Raw genomic sequence first — 18,099 nt, forward strand, 5'->3', positions numbered from 1 at the left:
CCGCCAGCCTGTTGGCGGTGCTTCCGTTGCCCTGCACCCCGGCGTTCATAGACCGCCAGGGTTGGAATGAGGGCCTTAATCTTCACCTACAGGTTTGACCGTGCCACAATCCAGGAACTATGACCCAGTTGGCGCCAGACCTGATGTCACCAATCCGCCATCCCACTGGAATCCCCCCTGACGTGCAAGTGCTGTCAGTGCTCCCTTTCCTTGCAATTGGGTCATTTCAGACAACAGTGGCCATGGCATCAGGGATGTCCCAGCCTATGTTTTCCAACGTGTTGTCCAGAGTGTTGCCTGCCCTGCTGAATCACGTAAGGAGATAGATCATTTTGCCTGAGGTGGAAGATTTGCCTACAGTGAAAGGTGACTTCTATGCCCTTGGACATATCCCCAACGTCATAGGTGCCATTGATGGGACCCATGTAGCTCTGGTCCCCCCAACAGGAGTGAACAGGTGTACAGGAACAGGAAGAGTTATCATTCCATGAATGTACAGATGGTCTGTTTGGAAGACCAGTACATCTCCCAGGTTAATGCTATGTTCCCTGGCTCAGTGCATGATGCCTACACCCTGCGGAATAGCAGCATCCCTGATATGATTGGTCAACTCCAGAGGCACTGTGTGTGGCTATTAGGGGACTCTGGTTAACCCAACCTGTCCTTGCTATTGACCCCAATGAGGAATCCCAGGACCAGGGCAGAGGAACGCTACAATGAGGCCCATGGGTGGACTAGGAGGGTGATCGAACGCCTCCTTAAGGCCAGGTTCAGGTGCCTCCATATGACAGGTGGTTCCCTATTCTACTCACCGGAGAAGGTGTGCCAGATCATCATCACCTGCTCGATGCTTCACAATCTTGCTTTGCGACGCCAGGTGCCTTTTCTGCAGGAGGATGGTCCAGATGACGGTGTTGTGGCAGCTGTGGAGCCTGTGGAGCCTGTGGACAGTGATGAGGAGGAAGCTGAGGAAGAAGACAACTACAACAGGGAGTCAGTCATACAGCAATATTTCCAGTGACACACAGGTGAGAACATTTTCATTTTTACCATTACATTCGCTGTCACACCTCCTCCTCTATCCGGTGTGTAATTTCATAGGATTATTTATTAACTGAGTTGTTTCTTTCCATTACGGTTTCACAGGTGTGGTTACCAACGTGTGTCATCTGCATGCATCCTTCAAGGACTTGTGATGTGTGACATTGGTATGTTGCCTTTACAACTAATAACGCATTTTGACACTGTCATAGATATTAAATTTTACCAATTCATAGACTGACTCCAGATTGTTTTGTGTTTCAAGGGTGTTTATTGAAGAGCTCAAAAATGGAGGGGGGTTGTAAAATGGTGATGGGTGATGGCGGAGGAATGTCCATGGCAGAGTCCAGTCCATTAGTCTCACAGGTGCACTGCCCATATGGGCATAGTAAGTGGAGCCTTGGCAGTTTAATTATGGACAGGGTAACAAAGTGGGACAGTGGGGGGACAATCAGGGTGGTCTCATTTCCTGGCTGGGGTCTTGCCATCTTGCTCTGTCATTTTCCTGGATCTCAGGGACCGCTTGCATGGTGGTTGTCCATCTGCAGGGGGTGGGGTGCTGGTGTGGTGGTCCTGTGGCGCGGCGTCCTGTCCACTAGCGCCAGCGGAGGTGGTGGGCAGTCCATCGTCCATGCTAGTGTCAGGGGCCCCTTGGAGTGCCACGGTGTCCCTCATGGTCTGCTGTATGTCCTTCAGCACCCCTACGATGGTGCCCAAGGCGGAGCTGATGGTCCTGAGCTCCTCCCTGAACCACAAATACTGGTCCTCCTGCAGGCGCTGGATCTCTTGAAACTTTACCAGGACCGTCGCCATCGTCTCCTGGGAGTGGTGGTATGCTCCCATAATGGAGGATAGGGCCTCGTGGAGAGTAGGTTCCCTTGGCCTGTCTGCCACCTGTCGCACAGCAGCCCTCCCAGTTCCCCTGTGTTCCTGTGCCTCCGTCCCCTGGACTGTGTGCCCACTACCACTGCCCCCAGGTCCCTGTTGTTGTTGGGGTGTCAGAATACTTCAATTTGATTTCCTCAGAAGCAGAAGATAACTCCTCAGTCCCGACCCGAGCTACTCACAACGAATATTAATCCTTCGTGCTGAGTACCCCGGAGGGGGAAAGGGGAATGGGATGGTAGAGAGACTGCCACAGAGATGATGAACCCCAGTACTCAGTCTGCCTAGGGACATACAACATCAGTTTTTCACTTTCTACTCTCAGCACCTAATTCTCTTTAATTCTATTATTTCTTCACTTACCCTGAGTTCTCTGTAGCCTTGCTTCTCTCTATAAATGATAGCTCTTCTTAAAAAAATGCTTATTACTGATTCTGGAAGAACTTCTCAACCTTTGTTAGAGATTGGTTTTATGTTGCTATATATATATATATATATATATATATATATAGTTGGTGATAATGCATTCTTCAAATCAGCTGATGTTATTTAATTTCTCCTGTCTTATTGTGACTTCTGTCAATACTTGTATTTGTAAATGCTTGTTTATTAAAGTTCATTTCTCCTTTCTTACTTCGACATTTGTTGATAACTTGTATTTGTAAATGCTTGTTTATTACAGATAGTTTCTCCTTCCTTACTTCAACATCTGTCGATAACTTGTAGTTGTAAATGCTTGTTTATTTAAGTTTGTTTCTCTTTTAAACTCTATTTTGGTTTATTACCGTTGAATTTGTAAATGCTTATTTGTTAACAGTTCGTTTCTCCTTTAAACTTGGCCTTTGTTTATAACCTTGACATTTGTAGATACTTGCTCTTTTAAAGTTCGTTTTTTCTTTGACTTTAATATCTTAAACAAGAACCTTGTAAACATAAGGTTAATTCATACATTAACTCTGTAGCCTTGCCGACTTCCACGGGAACGGTCTACTATCAAACTCTTCGAATAAACCTTGACAATATTTATCAGTTTTCTGTAATATAATCTTCAAATGTAATTTTACCTCACAGGAGTTTCTGTTCTGAAGCGCGCTCTCTCTCCACACAGCTGATTCCTGTCAGACCTCAGATGAAGTGCAAGGCTTCCAGCTGGAGAGCTCGTAACCTAGCAACCAACCGATTGCAAGACTAGAACTGTAACTAACCTTCAGGACTCACAGCGGCCATCTTGGATCTTCTCTTCTTGATTCTTCCTTTGAAATAAGCGCAAGATTACTCTGCAAACCTTCTTCCAGTTTGGGCTTTGCTGTCTCCACTGAGGATATCTCTTTGCTTTTCTCATGCACTTCTTTGATTTGACTTGGCAAGTTTGTGTGGTCAGGACAGTACTCCCCCTCAAGGAACAGTTCTCCAATTTAGGTTTGCTTGGGTAGGTTCTATGAAAGTTTCTCACTAATCTTGAAGCATGTACATACTCGTGCGGCTCCCAGGATCGTTCCTCTGGACCATAACCTTTCCAATCAATTAGATAATAAAGCTGGCCATTACGGATTTTGGAATCTAAGATTTGATTGACCTTATACTCTTCTGCAGAGCTAATCTGGATAGGAATTGGAGGGGAGTTTTGACGTAAATTTGGAGGACTGTTCTTTAACAAGGAGACATGGAAAACAGGATGTATCTTTAGATGAGCTGGCAACTGCAATTTAACTGCCACTGGATTTATCATCTTGTCAACTTTGAATGGGCCTATAAATCGTGGCTGAAATTTGCGATTTCCTTTGAGACGTAAATGACGAGTGGATAACCAAACTTTGTCTCCTTTCGAATAAATGGGTCTCTCTCTTCTTTTTCTATCAGCCTGAGTCTTATATGAGTCTTTTGCTTGAATGATGTTTTTTCTAGCCCTAATTAACGTGGTCTGCAAATCCCTCACCGTCTCTTCTACTGCAGGCACTGAATCATCTTCTTTACCCAACATTACATTAGGATGTCTACCATTGTTCAGATAAAAGGGGGTGAACCCAGTGGTGGAATGAACAGCATTATTGTAAGCAAATTCAGCTGCCCACATCAACTCGGGCCATTCCTTCTCTTTATCGAATAAATTGAGTCTCAAATACTGTTCTAACTCTTGATTCACTCTCTCTGTTTGCCCATCGGTTTCAGGATGGTAACTGGTAGAGTAACGAGAATCAATTCCTAATCTTTTACTAAAGGCCTTCCAAAAGCGAGAAACAAATTGCGACCCCCTGTCTGAAACTAGAATTTTTGGGATACCATGGGCGCGTACTATGTATTGTGTAAACAACTGTGCAACCTGTGGGGCTCGAGGGATTTCTTTCAAAGGAATGAAATGCGCCATTTTAGTGAAAGTGTCTACAAAAACTAGGATAGTGTTAAAACCTTGCCTACTAGGGAGGTCCACTATAAGATCCATAGTAACAGTATGCCAGGCATGGGGTGCAGTGGGCAAAGGTCTTAACAGACCTTGTGAAGCTGTTCTATTTGATTTCCCTCTTTGACATTTGTCACAAGTTGACACATATTGTCTTATCTGAGTTTTCATTTTTGGCCACCAAAATTCTCGTTGTATTAGATTTTGAGTCTTTTGAATTCCTTTGCGTCCAGCCAATTGATCGTCATGATAAGCCTGAAGATGTTTTTATTGCAGCTCCACAGTCGGAACATACAGTGCACCTTTAAAGTATGGCAAACCTTTTTTGATTTCTCTTCCTTGGCCTTCTTTGGACCACTTCAACATTCCTTCGAATGTTAAGTTTTCTTGAATTTCTTTGGTTACATTTTCATACAATATGGCAGATATGAACTTCTCTTGTGGAATAATCAATTCATTTTCTGGAGGCTCTTTAACTGCACCGGTATCAATTCGAGATAGAGCATCTGCCTTCCCATTTACTTTTCCTGGTCTGAAAGTGATAACAAAATCAAAGTCTGCAAAATATAGGGACCAACGCAGTTGTCTAGCTGTTAGAGTTCAAGCTGATTTTAAAAACTGTAAATTTCGGTGGTCCGTGTAAACGGTCACTTTATGCTTAGCTCCCAAAATGTAATGCCTCCACTCACAAAAAGTTTCTTTGACTGCCAATAGCTCCTTATCCGCAATTGAATAATTTATCTCTGGTGGTGTTAATTTTCGAGAGAAATAGACCACTGGATGTAATTGACCTGTATCTTTATGACGCTGGGAAAGGATACCTCCTATGGCAACATCTGAAGCATCTGCCTCCACATAATATGGCTCATCTGGATTGGGGTGGAGCAAGATTGGAGCTGAGACAAAGGAATTCTTCAAAAAATTAAAAGCCTTTTCAGCTTCTTTTGTCCATTCAAACTTCACTCCTTTCTTCAACAATCGAGTAATGGGTGTAACTGTTTGAGAAAAATTGGATATGAATCTTCGATAAAAATTAGCGAACCCCAAGAAACTCTGGATCTCTTTGACATTGCAAGGAGAAGGCCAATGTTGCACTGTCTTTATCTTGGCAGGATCCATACTAACTCCTTCTGGTGACAAAATGAATCCTAAGAACTCAACTCGTTCCACATGAAATGCACACTTCTCCAATTTTACATAGAGATGTTTTTCTTGCAACCTTGTGAGGATGGATCGAACATGGGAAATGTGCTCCTGTAGATTGTCGGAAAAGATTAAAATGTCATCTATATAAACCACGGCAATCCGGTCGAGGAATTCTCGTAATATATCAGTAACGAAATGCTGGAAGGCAGCGGGAGCATTGCATAACCCATAAGTCATCACTTGATATTCAAATAATTTGTATCGAGTCCGAAAAGTGGTTTTCCATTCATCCCCTGAAGCCACTCGAATCAAATGATATGCTCCTCGCAGGTCCAATTTGGTGTAGATTCTAGCATTCTTTACTTGATCTAATAAAACTGACACTAAAGGCAGTGGGTATCAATTCTTGATGGTAACCTGATTGAGGGCTCGATAATCAATGCAAGTTCGAAGACTCCCATCCTTCTTTGGTATGAAAAATAGTGGGGATGACACTGGAGATTCAGAAGGACGAATAAAACCATTAGCAAGATATTGATCCAAATACTCCTTTAAATGTTGATTCTCTGCTTCGGTCAATGCGTATATTCTGCTACATGGCAATATCGCACCTGGCTCCAGTTCAATTTTGCAGTCGTAGGGTCTATGTGGTGGCAATTTCTCAGCCTCCTTTTCATCAAAAACGGCGACTAAATCCTCATATTCTTTTGGGATTTCTGCTGTCTTTAGTGCACAGATCATTGAAGAGTGTGATGATAAACAGGCCGCTTGGGGCTTGGTGGACACTTCCACTCCATCATGAAAGCAATTCTCTTTGCAGTAAGAGGAATTCATCTTGATCGTTCTTTTGCTCCAATCAATTTGTGGATTATGTTCTGTAAGCCAGGGCAGACCCAAAATGAGTTGAAATTGTGGAGCATCTATCAAATTAAAGATTATCTGCTCCTGATGTCCACCAAAACCTTGCATCTGAATTGGTTCGGTCTCATGGGAAATGGGTCCTGAAGAAAGATTGGTTCCATCCATGGCTCTTACTACTTCCAAAGTAGATTTCTTGATAAATCAGCAACCCATTTTACAAGCGTATTTGATATCACAGAAGTTGCCCGTAGCTCCAGAGTCTATCATAACTGAGATCCCTTGAATTTCCTTCTCAAGAGTCTTAACTGATACTGTTTGTACCAAATGTGGCGCTGCGGTTTGTAAGGTATTCGCCACTCGTTGATCTAAAGGAGTTGTCTTGGGTTCTGCTTTCATCAGGGCAACTCCCTCTACTGATGAAGCTGGCCTTTTCCCGACTGAAGAGCTTTGGGTTTCTTGGGACAGTTTTTAAGAAAATGCCCAGATGCACCGCAATATAAACATAGTTGATTCACTCTTCTTTTTTCTTTTTCTTCCTTAGATAAAGGACCTCGGATGGAACCAATTTGCATTGGTTCTTCTATCGTTATCCCTTCTCTGGCTCTCGTATGATCATTTCTTACACAATCAATTCTCAGGGTAAATGGTCGATACTCTCTTCTCTTTTCTGCTCTTCGTTCAGTTAACCGGTGGTCAATCTGTAACACAAGATCAATTAACTCCGAAATTTCGGTGGGTCTATTTGGAACTTGTGCTAAGGCATCTTTCAATTCATCTCTCAGTCCACGATAAAATATGGCGGTTCTTTTTGACTCCGGCCAGGCAGTCTCTACAATGAGTTTATTGAAATGAGCCAGATAGGCTACTAGATCTTCATTACCTTGCCTGATTTCCAGAAGTTCATTGTCAGTGGCTTGAGCTGCAGTTCGCCGATCAAATATTCTTAAGAACTCTTCCTTGAAATTTTGGAAATTATATAAAACAGGATCATTTCTGGAAATTATTGGCATGGACCATGCGGCCGCATCTTCTGTCAGATAAGGCAATATAAATGCCACTTTGGACTGGTCTTCGGAAAAAATGACTGGTCTAAATAAAAAATGCAATAAGCATTGGGTCAGAAAAATCTGCGCCTTATTTGGATCCCCACTGAAGCGCTCGGGTTGAGCCAAAGGAATATTAGGGGAAACCGCATGAATTACTTGAGTGGATATACCTGCAGACTGTGAAGGGCTAGGGATTTGTGAATACACAGATTCATTTGATTTAGCAGTGTTCCCTAACTCATTTATTCGCTGTTTTATTTGGACTGTTTCTTCTATGGTGTTATTTAATTGTTTCTGTAACCCTTCCAAAACGGTGGCTAATGCTTTTATATCAATTCCTTCTGCCATTCTGCTCAGGAGGAAATCTGTTTTTTCCCTAAAATTAGGGTGAAGGCACTTCAATCTGTCAGGATACTTCAATTCGATTTCCTCAGAAGCAGAAGATAACTCCTCAGTCCCGACCCGAGCTACTCACAACAAATAGTAATCCTTCGTGCTGAGTACCCCGGAGGGGGAAAGGGGAATGGGATGGTAGAGAGACTGCCACAGAGATGATGAACGCCAGTACTCAGTCTGCCTCTTCACATCTAAGATTGGATACAGCACCTGCAAGAGTCACAGTCGCAATTACTAGGGACATACAACATCAGTTTTTCACTTTCTACTCTCAACACTTAATTCTCTTTAATTCTATTATTTCTTCACTCACCCTGAGTTCTCTGTAGCCTTGCTTCTCTCTATAAATGATAGCTCTTCTTAAAAAAATGCTTATTACTGATTCTGGAAGAACTTCTCAACCTTTGTAGGAGATTGGTTTTATGTTGCTATATATATATATATATATATAGTTGGTGATAATGCGTTCTTCAAATCAGCTGATGTTATTTAATTTCTCCTGTCTTATTGTGACTTCTGTCAATACTTGTATTTGTAAATGCTTGTTTATTAAAGTTCGTTTCTCCTTTCTTACTTCAACATTTGTTGATAACTTGTATTTGTAAATGCTTGTTTATTACAGTTAGTTTCTCCTTCCTTACTTCGACATCTGTCGATAACTTGTAGTTGTAAATGCTTGTTTATTTAAGTTTGTTTCTCTTTTAAACTCTATTTTAGTTTATTACCATTGAATTTGTAAATGCTTATTTGTTAACAGTTCGTTTCTCCTTTAAACTTGGCCTTTGTTTATAACCTTGACATTTGTAGATACTTGCTCTTTTAAAGTTCGTTTTTTCTTTGACTTTAATATCTTAAACAAGAACCTTGTAAACATAAGGTTAATTCATACATTAACTCTGTAGCCTTGCCGACTTCCACGGGAACGGTCTACTATCAAACTCTTCGAATAAACCTTGACAATATTTATCCGTTTTCTGTAATATAATCTTCAAATGTAATTTTACCTCACAGGAGTTTCTGTTCTGTAGCGCGCTCTCTCTCCACACAGCTGATTCCTGTCAGACCTCAGATGAAGTGCAAGGCTTCCAGCTGGAGAGCTCGTAACCTAGCAACCAACCGATTGCAAGACTACAACTGTAACTAACCTTCAGGACTCACAGCGGCCATCTTGGATCTTCTCTTCTTGATTCTTCTTTTGAAATAAGCGCAAGATTACTCTGCAAACCTTCTTCCTGTTTGGGCTTTGCTGTCTCCACTGAGGATATCTCTTTGCTTTTCTCATGCACTTCTTTGATTTGACTTGGCAAGTTTGTGTGGTCATGACATGGGGTGGTATGTTATCCTGGGTTCCCTGTAGTGGTGGACACACAGCTGATTGACCTGTCCTGGGTACGGAGGTTTCGGCCTGCTGGGTGGGTGCTGTGCTGTTGTTACCAGAGGGTGGAAGGTCAGTGTTGGGCTGTGCCTGTGCAAGGGGAACCGACTGTCCCGAGGCCCACGATGGTCCGGGCTGGTCATCAGGCTCCAGTAGGGCAGAGCTGTTATCGTCACTGTGGGCCTCTTCTGTGGGTGGAGTGGAGTTGTCTGGACCCTCCTGTGTGGTGACGGTCCTTTGTGATCCTGCAGGGGCATAAGAGCATGATTTTTGCATGTGTGTGTGTGTGATGGTGTGCAATGGGTGGGTGTGCGTGTACCCCAGTGCAAGCATTCCTGTGTGGGGGCTTGTGTGATGATGGTTAGGGGCTTGTTATGGGTATGTGCAGTGGGCATGCTTTCATGATGGGTGTCCATGCTTAGTTGTGTCACGCAAGGCTTGGTATTGGGATGTGTAGTTTGTGTTATTAGTACATTAGTGAGAAGTTGGGGTGATAGGGGAGAGTGTGAGGGTGGGGGTGTGTGATAGCATGCGGGTAGGGTGGGGGATAGTTAAGATTTGACTTACCAGTGTCCATTCCTCCACCGACTCCTCCGAGGCCCTCTGGATGCATGATGGTCAAGACTTGCTCCTCCCATGTTGTTAGTTGTGGGGGAGGAGGTGGGGGTCCGCCGCCAGTCCGCTGAACCGCGATGTTGTGCCTGGATACTGTTGAATGCACCTTTCCCCGTAGGTGGTTCCACCTCTTTCTGATGTCCTCCCGATTTCTTGGGTGCTGTCCCACAGCGTTGACACTGTCCGCTATTCTGCGCCATAGCTCCATCTTCCTGGCTATGGATGTGTGCTGCACCTGTGAGCCAAATAGCTGTGGCTCTACCCGGACAATGTCCTCCACCATGACCCAGAGCTCCTCCTCGGAGAAGCGGGGGTGTCTTTGGCGTGCCATGGGGTGGTGTGTGTGATGTGTGGGGCGGTGTGAGTGTTGATGTGTGTGGTGATGTGTAGTGGTGTGTGGTGTTTTGTGCGTGGATGTTGTGTGGGTGATGGTGTTGTGTGCCTCTGTATGGTGGGGTTGTCTTTGCTGTGCTGTCTCTCTGTCCTTCGTCTAAATTTCTGCTTGTAAGGGTTTGTGGGTGATGTGCGTGTGTGTTATATATTGTGTTGGGTGTGTGGGAATGTTGTTTGAATGTGTATCAGGTGTGTGTATTTGGAATTGTCCAATGTGGCGGTGTTTTGTATTTGTGTGTGTATTTTGAGTGCAGCGGTGTGTACAGCCAATGAAATACCGCGGTTGAAAGATCACCGCGTGGATTCGTGGGTCGTAATAGCATGGGCATGTTTCTGTTGGCGTGGAGGTGGAGGAATTGTTTTTGCCAGTTTATCACTGACCTTTGGTGTGACGGAGTTGTGTGGGTGTCTGAATTTCGGCGGATTCCGAGATGTGTGTCATAATACCTGTGGCGGGATTCCACGGCCGCGGCGGTGTATTGGCGGTCTTCTGCACGGCGGTAAGCGCCTTTTACCGCCAATGTTGTAATGACCCCCAGAGTGTAAAGCAAAACAGTAATTAAATAAAACACAGGAAACAGTTTAAAAATCCAAAACCAATTTATAAAAATAGATTATATATTTATCTTCAAAATGACAAAAAAATGAATAAAATCGGATTAGGGGAACCGGAAATATGAATTTCTAAAGAACTATTGTTTTTTAGTGCCTAGAAACAAAAAGCGACAATCGGGTCATCTGGTTGCACCTCGACCGGGGCAAAGTCAAAGTTTCAGGCTGACAGCGATGGAGCCCTGCTCGGCTACAGGCCGCGGGAGGCCTCGGTTAAAAGTTTACCTTCACACTTCTGACCTCAGCGGTAAAAGGCGCTTACCGCCGGTCAGAAGACCGCCATAACACCGCCGCGGTAAACCGCCACGGTCATACTGACCCGCAACTGGCAAACCGCCAAAAACCCGACACCAACAAAAGTCCGCCACACCAAAGGTCAGTGGGAAACTGGCGATGACCAAACCTCCACCGTCACGCCAACAGAAATACGCCCATACCATTCCGACCCACAAATCCCTGCAGCGGTCTTTCAACGGCGGTATTCCATTGGCGGTACACACCGCCGCGCTCAAAATACACACACCTTTACAAAACACTACCACATTGGACAAATCAAAATATACACACCTGAGACACATACACACACCACTCCCACACACCCAATTAAATATAAAACACACACCCACATCACCCACAAACCCTTACGACCACAATTGCGACTGAAGGACAGAGAGAGACAGCACAGCATAGAGTAGACCATCACACAGAGGCAAATCACAACATCACCCACACAATTTCCACGCACAAAACACCATACACCATCACACTCACCACACTCTACAACACATACACCAACCCTCACCTTATCCACACCACCCCATGGCACCCCAAAGACACCCCAGGTTCTCTGACGCAGAACTCAGGGTCATGGTGGAGGAAATAGTTCGTGTAGAGCCCCAGCTCTTCGGGGCACAGGTGCAGCACACCACCATTGCCAGGAAGATGGAGCTATGGCAAAGAATAGTGGACAGGGTCAACGCTGTGGGACAGCATCCACGCAATCGGGACGACATCAGGAAGCGGTGGAATGACCTACGGGGGAAGGTGCGTTCCATGGTATCAAGGCACAACATCGCGGTACAGCGGACTGGCGGCGGACCCCCACCTACTCCCCCAGATTTCACAGCATGGGAGGAGGAAGTCTTGCACATCCTGCATCCTGAGGGCCTCGCAGGAGTAGGCGGAGGAATGGACTCTGGTAAGGCAAATCTCCACTACTTGATTCCCCCCACCCCACCTGCATGCCAAATCATACCCCCACCCTCACCCCCACCCCCACCCCCATCACACCAACTCCTTGCAAATGGCTCACCATCACATCCCACCCATCGAAATACCTAGCCCTGCATGCGTCCCCAAAGCATGGACACCCATCCCCAAAGCATGCCCACTGCACACACCCATCACCCCCACAAGCCACCGTCACAAAAGCCCCCACAAGGGAATGCCAGCACTGGGGTACACGGCCACCCACCCATTACACGAAATGTCACACACAGAAGCAATAACCATACTCTTATACCCCTGCAGGACCCGAACGCCACCACACCGCCACGGAGGGTCCAGAGATGTCCATCCCACCCCCAGAAGAGGCCCCCAGTGACGACAGCAGCTCTGTCTCCCTGGACCCAGATGACCAGCCCGGCCCATCGGGGACCTCGGGACAGTCGGTTCCCCACAGACAGCCACAGGCTACACCTGACCTAACCCCCTCTGGGAACACCAGCACAGCTCCAAACCAGCGGGCCCATGCCTCTGTCTCCAGGACACATCAATCAGCGGTGTGTCCACCACTACAGGGCACCCAGGTTGACCCACCACCCCAACAACAACAGGGACCTGGGGGCAGTGGTAGTGGGCACACCGTCCAGGGGACAGAGGCCCAGGGAAACAGGGGAACTGGGAGGGCAGCTGTGCGACAGGGGGGGACAGGCCCAGGGAACTGACTCTCCAAGAGGCCCTCTCCTCCATCATGGGAGCATACCACCACTCCCAGGAGACGATGGCTACGGTACTGGCCAGGTTCCAGGAGATCCAGGTACTGCAGGAGGAACAGTACATGGGGTTCAGAGAGGAACTGAGGAACATTAGTTCCGCAATGGGGACCATCGTCGTGGCCCTTAACCAGATAGTCACCACATTGCGGGACCATGTGGCACCACAAAGGGCCCCTGTCACTAGCCTGGACCAGGAACAGCCTACCACCTCCGCCGGCGCTAGTGGACAGGAGGCCCCCACACAACGACAGGCCACCAGAACCCCACCTCCAGCAGAAGAAGAACCAGCCCGCAAGTGGAACCTGAGATCTCACAAGAAGACAGAGTAGGATGCCAAGACCCCCGCCAGCAAACGATACCCCCTGATGTCATCCCACTGTCCCACATTGTCACCCTGTCCAACCTTGAACTGCCCCTGCTCCATCCTTCCACAGGCATATGGACAATGCACCTGTGAGACTGAGAACTGGACTCTGCCATGGACATTACTCCACCATCACCCATCACCGTTTTACAATCATGTTCCTAAATGTAGCACTTTAATTAAATCACTTATTGCACTTAAAAAATCTGGAGTCTGCTTGTATTTTGAACAAATGTATTAGACATAACGGTGCAAAAATTTTCAGTTACATTGTGATGACAACATACCACTGTCACACAGCTGTAGTCCATGGGCAAACAAAGCAGAGGTCACGCAGTGGGGCCCACAGCTCTGAAAACGGAAGGGAAAGTCACAACTTAGTTAACAGGAACTGTGGGGGAACTCAGACAGTGGAGAGGCAGGAGACTTTAAGTAAATGTAAAATGGCGTGGTTGATTCGTACCTGTGTGCTACTGAAAATACTGTTGTATCACTGTGTCCCTGTTGTCTGTGTCGTCCCCGTCGTCTTCCTCCTCTTCACTCTCCACAGGCTCCACAGCTTCTACAACACCACCATCTGGACCATCCTCCTGCAGGAAAGGCACCTGGCGTCGCAAAGCCAGGTTATGAAGCATACAGCAGGCCACGATGCTATGGCACACCTTCTTAGGTGAGCACATTAGGGATCCACCTGTCATATGCAGGCACCTAAACCTGGCCTTCAGGAGGCCGAAGGTTCTTTCTATAATCCTCCTAGTTCGCCCATGGGCCTCATTGTAGCGTTCCTCTGCCCTTGTCCTGGGATTCCTCACTGGGGTAAGTAGCCACGACAGGTTGGGGTAACCAGAGTCACCTATTAGCCACACACGGTATCTCTGTAGCTGTTCCATCACATAAGGGTTGCTGCTATTTCGCATGATGTACGCGTCATGCACTGACCCAGGGAACTTGGCATTTACATGGGAGATGAACTGGTCAGCCAAACAGACCACCTGGACATTCATCGAATGATAACTTTTTCTGTTCCTTTACACCTGCTCACTTCCACTGGGGGGAACCAAAGCCACATGGGTCCAATCAATGGCACCAATGATGTTGGGGATATGTCCAAGGGCATAGAAATCACCCTTCACTGTAGCCAAATCGCCCACAATGTAGCTCTGCATGTATTTCATCAGGGCAGCCAACACTCTGGACAAAACCTTAGAAAACATAGGCTGAGACATCCCAGATGATATGGCCATTGTTGTTTGGAATGATCCACTTGCCAAAAAATGGAGTACTGACAGAACATGCACCAGAGGGGGAATCCATGTGGGTTGGCGAATGGGGGACATCAGGTCTGGCTCCAGCTGGGCACACAGTTCCTGTATAGTGGCTCGGTCAAGTCTGTATGTCAGTATGACATGTCTTTCTTCCATTGTCGACAGGTCCACCAGCGGTCTGTACACGGGAGGATTCCTCCATCTCCTCGCAAGTCCCAGCGGACGGTGCCTAGGAAGGACAACATGGAGCACAGAGTCAAGCAACTCACAGGTACGTAACCACAGCTTGCACAGTACACAATTCGCTATGCATTGAATGGCTTGTATGAGTGGCAATGCAAGGCCTAGGCCTGTGTGACGCAGTAGAAATTAAGCCATGTGGGCCCTTGAAATGGCGGCTGCCTGACCTGTAAAGTGTGACAATGGGATGTGAGGTCAATGCGCTGGCGTGGCACACCGTGGCGGTAGGCGGTCGAAGACCGCAGCGCAAAGCAGCATTGGTTAACATTGAACCCTATGGGTCTCAGGAGCCAATGACGATGTGCGCCGGAGGTCGCGGTACGCACCGCCGAGGGCGTGACCGCCATTTTTTAACTGCTTAATCACTCGAGGCCTGATCAACCACAGGAGAGGACCTATACTGCAAGTGCTGCTGTGACCTCGGTCTGGAAGATACAATGGCTGCTGCGACTGGGGAAAGGGCCCCTGCCTTCACATCTGAGGAATTGGAGAAACTTGTTGATGGGGTCCTCCCCCAGTATGCGCTACTCTACGGTCCTCCAGACCAACAGGTAAGTACACAGGGAGCACGTAGTATGGGCTATGCCTGTGTTGAGTGGGGTGGATGTAAGATGGTGGGAGGGGAGCGAATGAGGAGTGCAACGCACGACAGATGAGAGCATGTGCCAAATGGCAAGGTTGGGGAGGGGGGGCCACTCACATCGACCATGCAGAAAAGTGATGATATTTCATTTTCCACCCTGTACATGTCACATAGGTCAGCGCCCATCAGAAGATCGACATTTGGCGTGCCATCGCCAAGGACGTCCGGGCCCTGGGGGTCCACAACAGACGGGGCACCCACTGCCGCAAGAGGTGGAGCAGGAGCAGAAAGACCGCCGAGGCTCTGCTGGGGATGGCCTCCCAACCTAGTTGGGGTGCCACACGGCAATTGACCCCCCTGATGTCCCGGATCCTGGCGGTGGCCTACCCCGATTTGGATGGGCGTGTGAGGACATCACAGCAGACACAAGGGGGTGAGTATCAGCACATTCTGCTACATTAGCGCACAGTGGATGTGTCTGGGTGGGGGAGGAGGGCTGTGGCTATCTCTAGGCTAGGGCGGTTTCTGTAGGCTAGGCCCCTCTGTTTGGCATGGCCCTGTGCCCCCGCCCCCCACCTCTGTAGGGTGCTTAGTACAGGTATCCATGGTCCGGGCTCACCTATGTGTGCATTTGTCGTCCATAGACTTGTAGGCCAAATCACAATAATTGAGTAGTGTACCCCGAGTGCGCGGCGTAGTGCAGGGGGCTTCTGTGTCTGTCCTCTCCGCCAACGGTGCCGCCAATGCATGCACTCAACATGTCTTTCTTTCTTCTCCCCCCCCTTTTTTTTGGTTTTCCTGTTCATGTGTGCATTAGCATCATCAGGTGGAGGAGAAGTGGCATCGGCACACGAGGGAGCTGCATCTCACATGGCCCCGGAGGGCCATGCAACCGACTCCGAGTACACCAGTGAGACGGAGGGCGAGTGGAGCTCCACAACGGGGACCCGTGGAGATGTCAGGGACACCGACAGGTCCTCGGAAGGAAGCCACCCAGCACACCAGCTCTGCCCTCCCAGCAGCCCCTCAGCTTTCGCCCCGTGCCCGCTCAGCGAGGAAGCCAGACATCTCCTTCGCCCCTGGCACCTCAGGTCCTGCCCCAGTTACCCCTGCTGCCCTCAGTGCGGAGATCATTGACCTCCTCCAGACGCTCATTGTTGGGCAGTCTACCCTTTTGAATGCCATCCAGGGGGTAGAAAGGGAGGTGCATCGGAGCAATGCATACCTGGAGGGCATTAATTCAGGTCAGGCTGCCCATCAGCGATCGTTCAACGCTCTGGCCTCAGCACTGACGGCAGCAATTGTCCCTGTGTCTAGCCACCCCCCTCCAACTTCCTCAACCCAGTCCCACTCCCCTGTTCCTCTGCCTATCCCAGACACACCTACAGACCAGCCTGCACACACCTCAACTCCCAAGGGCAGCTCATCCAGACATAAGCACCACAGATCACACAAGCATTCACCCAAGCAACATCCACATGCAGACATGCCAACAGCCACTGCCTCCTCTGTGTCCCCCTCCTCCTCGTCTCCCTCCCTCAAAAATCAATCCCAGGAGGCAACATTCTCCAAAAAACCATCACGGCTGAATCTGATTTTTGGAGGTTACATCTGTCTGAGCCCACCAACTGGTGAGGCTAAAAGTCATAAAAACACCCCTCTCCTGCCCTCTCCTAATCTAATCAAGGGGGCACCTAGTTGTCTGGGGTTGCAGGATGTGGGGGTATTGCTGGTTGCTCCAAATGTCCTTCTCTGCCTTTGAAGACCAGTTTGGCAGCCCTCCCCCTTCCTGCCCCACCATCTGCTGAGGGGAGATTCCCTCCCACAGGCACATTCTTGTGTGAAGCCAGGCCACTTCACACCTCATCAAGACAGCCTGGCTAGGCTGCTAGAGGCTGGCCAATCAGAGTACAGCAGCAAAAACAATGCAGGGCTGAAATTGGCAACTTTTAAGGTAAAGTTACCTGAACAAGTTATATTAAATCCAAGAACTGGAAGTTGTGGGATTTATTATAACAATTAATTTGATAGCAAACTCTTGGTATCCATCATTTAAGGGGACTTAAAACTTTTAAATAAAGTCTCCCCATTCTAGCCTATGAAGGCCATTTACTAGTATGAGGGAAAAACAAAAGTGGCTGCTTTTCCCTCACCAGGGCTTATAAAACTATTTTTATAAGGTCCCAGTTTATAGTTACATGGCACCCAGCCCTAGGGGCACATAGGGCACACCTTAGGGGTGACTTATATGTAAAAATAAGGTAGTTTAAGACTTTGGAACTACTTTTAATTCCAAAGTCGAATTTGCATATAACTTTAATTGAAAAGCAGCCAGCAAGGCAGGCCTGCCTTTAAAATAACACTGGGCACCTCAACAGTGCACCTATGGGTGCACTACCTATGCTGTGGTCCCTATACCTCCATGCCCTACCATGTACTAGGGACTTATAGGTAGGTTGACTTAGCCAATTATAATTAGCCTAATTTGCATATCCATTTTACACAGAGCACAGGCCCTAGGACTGGTTAGCAGTACCCAGGGCACCATCAGAGTCAGGAAAACACCAGCAAAAAGTGGAAAATGTGGGCAAAAAGTTAGGGGGCCTCTGCAATCAGCCCTGTTTTCTCACACAAGCCCCCCTAGCCCACACGCCCAGGAGACTCAGCCAACCCTGGGAGAGTCTTCCTGGCTTGTTAGGCGAGGAAGACAGCGAAGAAAACTGGCTGTCCCTTTGCAGGGCCTACTCTGCCTTAAAATTCCTCCTGTCATGGTCACTCCCTCTAGGTAGTGATTCCATCCCAACAGTGAAAGGACCCATCTCAAACTGAAACTTCCTTTCAGGGGTGTCTTCCTCCTCTCTCTCTGCCAACTTGGGTAGTGA

This window comes from Pleurodeles waltl, chromosome 5 (genome assembly GCF_031143425.1).
Source record: "Pleurodeles waltl isolate 20211129_DDA chromosome 5, aPleWal1.hap1.20221129, whole genome shotgun sequence".
Lineage (NCBI taxonomy): Eukaryota > Metazoa > Chordata > Amphibia > Caudata > Salamandridae > Pleurodeles > Pleurodeles waltl.